An 8416-nucleotide genomic window follows, 5' to 3' on the forward strand; every position below is an offset into this window, starting at 1 on the left:
GCAGAGACATGACTTTGCCAACAAAGGTCCATCTAGTCAAGGCTATGGTTTTTCCAGTGGTCATATATGGATGTGAGAGTTGGACTGTGAAGAAAGCTGAGTGCTGAAGAACTGATACTTTTGAACTGTGGTGTTGGAGAAGATTCTTGAGAGTCCCTTAGACTGCAAGGAGATCCAACCAGTCCATCATAAAGGAGATCAGCCCTGGGATTTCTTTGGAAGGAATGATGCTAAAGCTGAAACTCCAGTACTTTGGCCACCTCATGCGAAGAGTTGACTCGCTGGAAAAGACTCTGATGCCTGGAGGGATTGGGGTCAGGAGGAGAAGGGGATGACAGAGGATGTGATGGCTGGATGGCATCATTGACTCGATGGACGTGAGTCTGAGTGAACTCCAGGAGTTGGTGATGGACAGGGAGGCCTGGCGTGCTGCGATTCATGGGGTTGCAAAGAGTCGGACATGACTGAGCGACTGAACTGAACTGAACTGAATACTGGAAAGGGTTGCCATTTCCTTCTCCAGGGAATCTTTCTGACACAAGGATCAAACTTGTGTCTCCTGCATTGCAGGCAAAGCTAAGACCAGGGAAGCTAAGTCCATAATCTATGATTCTTAACTTTTTCATGTTTTATATTTGTATATCTCTTGAGTTACATTCTGCTTAATTCTTTCAGCCCTATTATTCACTTTATAAAGTCTTTTTTCAGCTGTGTCTAATCTGCTGTTTCTAATTCCAGTTTAAACATTTATGTGGTTTTCAAAAAATGACTTCTCACTAGTTTTTATAAACTCTTGCTCCTTGCCATATTTTTGTCTTCTTGTCTTCTTTAATTAAGCATATTAAACAGTTATTTTGTTTTAATTTTTGATTATTCTAGCATATCTAATCTTTACAGGTATAATTCTGAAGTCTGTTGTTTGTTCTGCTTCTGACTCATAGTGTTCTGTTTCTTTATGAGTATCGGTAATGTCCTTTAATGAGAGCTCAAGTGCCTTGGAACTTCATCCTTAGGAATTTACCAAAATCTGGGTTTAATTAAGGTATGCTACTCTGCAAAGAATTAGGTTTGCAGCTCAACATAACTGTGGGGCCTTTCCATACATTTTTTTTTTTTTTTGCACCCAATAGAAATTCAACTGCAAACTATGACGTTGGTAAGAAATTCCAGGAGAGAATTTTTTTTTTCCCTTTTACCTGAGTCAAGTATGAAGTAAGAAAGTTTTCTTATATTTTACCTCTTCGGGGCTTTTGTTTTTTGTTTTTCCGTTTTGCTCACTAAGAGCTTATCTTCCAGGGGGCTCACTTTCTTCTATATCCCTTTTCCCATTGGCCACCAGAGACTGACAGATGGTTTTAGTGCAACATTTGGCTTCAGTGCTGACTCACCCTCTCAGCTCATGCTTTTTGTGATTTGGGGCCTTGGAAGATTTTCACTTCCTTTCCACATCGACTATTCATTTAATGACTTGTGCATTTTAAAAAATACACATATCTTTTATTCATTATTTTAAAGTGCATTATACTAGGAGAAAATCTATGACTAGCATATTGAAGGAATTATAAATACTTTTGCTTCCTTTATTTCTTTATTGATTCACCCCTCTTTTCGTCTCTGTTGCCTTTATTCTTTTTTAATCCTTTTTCATTATTTCATTTCTTTTTTGTCATTGTGTTTTTATTTTCATCTTTGCTATTTTTCTCTTTCTTGTCTGCTTATTCTTATGTTTCTTTTATTACTGTGTTATCCCTCTTGCCCTTTCATTCCTTTCCCTTTTTTCTTTCTATCATTCATGTAATTTTTCAACAAAAGCCAAAAAAACAATTCTTACTTTAACACAGAATGATACTTTAATAACCTCTTTTTTTTAAGAAAGTTAGCTTAACCAGCAATTAGGACAAAGAGGTTCTATGTCACTGGAATTAGATCAAATATATAGTGCCTTTCACATAGTAAGTGCTCAATAAATGTTTGTTTTTGAATAAAACTTCACTAAAGGTTCTAAGTCTACTATGGTGAGCACATTGTGGAATCAAAATGTTGCCAAATAGACTGTACCTGTGACTCAGTCAAGCCTAACCCAAACTGACAGAGAAATCGATGGAATGTTAATTGATAGCAGCTGGATGACTGGCATGAGTGCAGCCACAGCAAAGGGCCAAGGATCTCTCAGGGAGTATAAAATTTACATTTATCAAAGACCCCAGAGGCTTTTTAATGAGAATGACCTCTGGTTAAAATTAGAGTTAAAGGGAAATAAAGATAGTAATTTGGAGACTTTTGCTCTTAGCATGTTTTCCACTTAATAGCCGCTGACTTAGAAAATGAAACTACGGAATTCTCATAATAGTAATGACTTGGCCTTAATGATCTGAAAAAGCCCATTAGGTGGGTTCATGACTTGTTGGTTAGCAACACTGGAAAATATACTTACTAAGTGGAGAAAATGGGGATATGTCCCACATTTTAAAATACTCTTATCAGTGTCTTGGCTGGTAGAAAGCAGACTGTGGTGACTGATTTTTGCCTCTTAGAGTAGCCTCAGAGAGATTGCTTATTCACTGGAATTGAAAGATGATTTAGATGGGATTGGAGGAAATTAGACTGAAATTTTTGTGGATTACTAGCTTACTGTATAACTATAAGACCTCCCACTATAGAAAAAGTCCTAGGTTGATACTGGAATAATGTCACAAGGCAAAACTTTAGTGCAGGTTCTAAGATACATTTTGGTTAGAGACCCAGACAGTTTCCTTTTAGGGCTTGGGATTTTCCCAAGAGAAGTTAGTAATCACCCAGTCCACTAAACGGGGCCTCTGGTTTTTTAATATAAAGCTGACTGATCCAACTAGATAGTAATACACTAGTCTGACTTTTGGTTTGTTTGAAATATTGAAATATAATAAGTGTTTAACTGTATACTGGTGTTTTTTTTTTTAATCTATTTTTTTTTCTTCCTAAGTAGACAGCTTTATTTTCTGTAGCATTTCAAAGTAAATTCCTGACATTGTTTTATTTCATCTATAAATAAAATCCTGGCTATTCCTGAGAAGGGTCAAATTTATACCCAACCAGTCTGGTAGATAGAGGAAGCCACAAGACCTGAATATGGTCCATGATACTTCTTCCTTACATGCTAATGCTAACATTTGCATAATAATTTCTATGTATGTGTCAGGAACATTTTAAGTGCTTTATATTTGTTAGCTTATTTAATACCCTTGACAAACTTGGAGGAAGTTGACTTACTTAGGAGTCCATAGGCTATCAAACCAACTCTATCATCACCCAGACAGGCACATGCCCCACTCTGTAAAAAGTGCTGAGAACTGTAGCCACTCTTAGGGTTTTTCTTTTTTTCATTCTCTCTAAGCCTCAGAAGGATGGATCTGACTTTAGTGATTACTGGTGTTTTATCTATATGTAAAAAAGTTATTTCTCTGAATAAAAGACCATTAATTCAAGAGACAAAGTTCTGTCTTCATTGTTTTAACTTGAAAAGTATTCCTTTATCAGACTAATATTCTATGGCATCTTTACATTTTTTTTTTACCTTTGAACAGTGTTATCCAAGTATGGCTTCTGCTTCTTTATCATGATCATGAAGAAATGGAAGAAGGTATATTGAACAGACAAAGATAACAGAAAAGGAAAGATATACTCATCTGAATGCAGACTTCCAAAGAATACGAAGGAAAGATAAGAAAGCCTTCTTAAGTGATCAGTGCAAAAAAATAGAGGAAAGCAATAGAATGGAAAGACTAGAGATCTCTTCAAGAAAATTAGAAATACCTAAGGAACATTTCATGCAAAGATGGGACAATAAAGGACAGAAATGGTATGGACCTAACAGAAGCAGAAGATATTAAGAAGCGACAAGAATACACAGAACTATACAAAAAAGATCTTCATGACCCAGATAATCATGATGATGTGATCACTCACCTAGACCAGACATCCTGAAGTCCAAAGTCAAGTGGGCCTTAGGAAGCATCACTACGAACAAAGCTATTGGAGGTGATGGGATTCCAGGTGAGTTATTTCAAATCCTAAAAGATGATGCTGTGAAAGTGCTACACTCAATATGCCAGCAAATTTGGAAAACTTAGCAGTGGCTACAGGACTGGAAAAGGTCAGTTTTCATTCCAATCCCAAAGAAAGTCAATGCCAAAGAATGTTCAAAGTGAAGGGAAGTGAAGTCGCTCAGTTGTGTCCGACTCTTTGTGACCCCAAGGACTATAGCCCGCCAGGCTCCTCTGTCCATGGGATTCTCTAGGCAAGAATACTGGAGTGGGTTGCCATTTCCTTCTCCAGGGGATCTTCCCAACCCAGGGATCGAAGCCGGGTCTCCTGCATTGCAGGCAGAAGCTTTATCCTCTGAGCTACCAGGGATTCCAAGAATATACAAACTACCACACAACTGCACTCATCTCACACATTAGCAAAGTAATGCTCAAAATTCTCCAAGCCAGGCTTCAACCGTACATGGACTGAGAACTTACAGATGTTCAAGCTGGATTTAGAAAAGGCAGAGGAACCAGAGATCAAATGGCCAACATCCATTGGATCACAGAGAAAGCAAGAGAGTTCCAGAAAAACATCTACTTCAGTTTTATTAACTACTCCAAAGCCTTTGACTGTGTGGATCACAACAAACTGTGGAAAATTCTTAAAGTGGGAATACCAGACCACCTTACCTGCCTCCTGAGAAATCTGTATGTAGGTCAAGAAGCAACAGTTAGAACTGGACATGGAACAACGGACTGGTTCCAAATAGGGAAAGGAGTACATTAAGGTTGTATATTGTCACTCTTTTAACTTAATATAAGTACATCATGCGAAATACCAGACTGGATGAAGCACAAGCTGGAATCAAGATTGCCGGGAGAAATATCAATAACCTCAGATATGCAGATGACACTACCCTTATGGCAGAAAACGAAGAAGAACTAAAGAGCCTCTTGATGAAAGTACAAAAGGAGAGTGAAAAAAACTGGCTTAAAACTCAACATTCAGAAAACTAAAATCATGGCATCCAGTTTCATCACTTCATGGCAAATAGCTGGGGAAACAATGGAAACAGTGACAGACTTTATTTTTTTGAGCTCTGAAATAACTGTAAATGGTGACTGCAGCCATGAAATTAGAAGACCCTTGCCCCTTAGAAGAAAAGCTATGACCAACCTAGACAGCATATTAAAAAGCAGAGATATTACTTTCCTGACAAATGTCTGTCTAGTCAAAGCTATGGTTTTTCCAGTAGTCATGTATGGATGTGAGAGTTGGACCATAAAGAAGGTTGAGTGCTGAAGAATTGATGCTTTTGAACTATGGTGTTGGAGAAGACTCTTGAGAGTCCCTTGGACTGCAAGGAGATCCAACCAATAAATCCTAAAGGAAATCAGTCCTGAATATTCATTGGAAGGACTGATGCTGTAGCTGAAACTCCAATACTTAGGCCACCTGATGGGAAGAACTGACTCATTAGCAAAGACCCTGATGCTGGGAAAGATTTAAGGCAGGAGGAGAAGGGCAGACACAAGATGAGATGGTTGGATGCATCGCTGACTCAATGGACATGAGTTTGAACAAGCTCCAGGAGTTGATAGTGGACCGGGAAGCCTGGTGCTGTACTCCATGGGGTCACAAAAAGTTGGACCAGTTGAGCGACTGAACTGATATTGAACTGATAGACTTAGTCTAGAGTTAACCAGCTTACTTTCCCTCAGAAGGAAAAAGGAAAGTAGATAAGTTGATAGGGTATAATACTATATCCCTCTGCTATAAATTATTATCTACTATGGTGATTGTTCAGGTTTAATATTTTAGGTTGAAAAAAGGAGTCTTTTCCAACTCTGTAACTCAAAGAAATCTGATCATTTGCATTTTAACTCAAAAAATAAATTTAGAGAGTTGTTTGGATGTTTTAAAGGGGACAGGTGAAGAAATTTATTTATTTTATTTCATAATTTAAAATTTTCTGAATACAGAGTTTTTTCTTTGAGAATTTAGATATATAAACAAATAATTTTTCACTGGACAAAGGTTCTAATAGTCCTCCAAAATCATGTAACTATTTTCATATATAACTGTTTGTTTCTGACCTTTTATTTTGTCTCATTAGTGTCCGTAGTTATGGCACCAATATTGTAATTCAGGTAACTTCAATATAAACTTTCATGTCTTATAAGGGAATTCTTCTGTATCAGAAGTCCCTAGAAAGTTCTAACAAATTCTGATTCTCAAACACATTCTACACCTGCTTAATCAGACCCTAAGAAGAGTAAGTCCAAGAATATGTCTTTTTGGAAAGCTCCCCTTCAACCAGTTAATATAGAGCAATATCTATAATAATAGTTAATGGCTATATAATATCCATTCTATTATATATATTTTATTGCTATTACAAACAATATTGTAACAAATATTGCTGATCCATAGGCATTTGTCCAATAATTTACTTAAAATTAATGCCTAGAAATAAATTTTCTGAGTCAGAGTGTGCATATTTTTATGTGTTTTGATGCTGAATGCCTATTGGTCTTCTAGAACTATTTAATGCTCCCTCTTGTTATTGTAAGAGAGTAGCCAGTACCCACGTCCTTCCTAATTCTGGGTTTTCTATTTAATCTTTGCTCATTGTATAAAGAAAGACTCTTTTCCTGTAGTTTTAATTTGCATTTTATTGAATGTGTTTATATGTACATGGACAGGCAACACTTTTAGACTGAATTCTGTGACAATTATTTCTTTTATGGAGAAGTGTATCTGTGTGGGAGTTGAGCCTGGAGGACCTTAGGAAGAATGAGCAGGAAGCATTGTGAAGAGTTCACTCTTGAGGGAGATGGGATTTAGAGCATGACTCTGTTGTACTTGTTTTCCCAGGTCCTTCCTTATAAGGGAAAGTATTAATAGTTATAAAAATTACTGAAGCCTAGAGGTTATTATCTTGGGGTGGAGTGGGGCTGAGGGAGAAGATTTGTATATAAGAAATGGAATTTCCTGTGAACATGTGGACATCAGATGGTTGTTCTGAAGTGGGAGAGGCCATATAGGGGAAAATACAGGTGGGAGTTTGGAGTGGAGTTGGTGAGCAACCATGCAAAAGAGTAAGTCTCTTGATATTTCAAGAAATATCAAATAGGAGACTAGATTTCTTACAATTACCTATGGTGGAGGTTTAATTTGTTTTATTTGTTCCTTTTTTTACATCTCAAGTGTTTTCCTTGTTTCATAGATAACGTAAATATTGTCCTCAGTTTGTTGTGTTCCTTTGTAATGTTTATGGTGGCTTTTGTTTTTTGATACATAGACTTATTCTTTTCTGATTTCATCTTTAGTGCTTGGCTGTTATTCATAGCTTTCTAGATGAAATTTTTAATCATTCTAAGGTTTTAAAATGGAATTTGATTAACTTAGATAAAGTTAATACGTTAGTGATATTGGATTTTTCAGTTTGAGACGTTACCTCTACTTTTTATTTATTATTTTTATTAATTTTTATTTTATATTGGACTATAGTTGCTCAACAATGTTGTGTTTCAGGTTTATAGCAAAGTGATTCAGTTATACACATACATGTATCTATTCTTTTTCTATTTTTTCCCATTTAAGTTATTACCAAATATTGAGTAGAGTTCCTTATTCTGTACAGTATGTCCTTGTTGGTTATCTATTTTAAATTTAATACATTTGTATTTTTAATTTTTTATATTTTTCAGAAAATTTCTCTAGTTGCATTACTTTGCTTTCTTTGTATGCTGCTCCTGCATATTCCTTAAGTTTATTCCTAGAAATTTTTAATTTTTTGTTCTGTATTGTAATTTCTATTGGACTAATATTGGAACAAAAGGAAATGATTTTATGTGTTCATTTGTAAAAAGCTGATTTCTTACTAGTTTTGATAGTCTTCCAGTTACTTTTCTTGTTTGGCTAGGAAGGCAGTCATTATCAGTAAACAACAATGATTTTGCTTTTTCCTTTTCAAAAAATATATATCCTTTGTTTTGTTAGCTTCTCTTATTGTATTGGTTAACACTTCTAGAATAATTTTAAATCATTGTGGTAATAGGATCCATTCTTGCCTTTTATCTGCTTGAAAAGGGAATGTTTTTGTAGCACTGATTCTCACAGTCCCATCTGATATTCTTTAAAAGAAGAGTTCAGGAGTCAAATATGTTTGGAGACCCATATTTATACATTTGTGCTTCCCTGGTGGCTAAGAAGGCTTTGAAGTATCTATAGTAAATACATTTGTTTAAATTTGTTTAATATATGCTTGTTGTTTTCTAAAAGTCCTTATTCAGTTCAGTTCAGTTCAGTAGCTCGGTCATGTCTGACTCTTTGCGACCCCATGAATTGCAGCACGCCAGGCCTCCCTGTCCATCACCAACTCCCGGAGTCCACCCAAACTCAT

The sequence above is a fragment of the Bison bison genome, unplaced genomic scaffold (genome assembly GCF_000754665.1).
Source record: "Bison bison bison isolate TAMUID 2011002044 unplaced genomic scaffold, Bison_UMD1.0 scf7180017864118, whole genome shotgun sequence".
Lineage (NCBI taxonomy): Eukaryota > Metazoa > Chordata > Mammalia > Artiodactyla > Bovidae > Bison > Bison bison.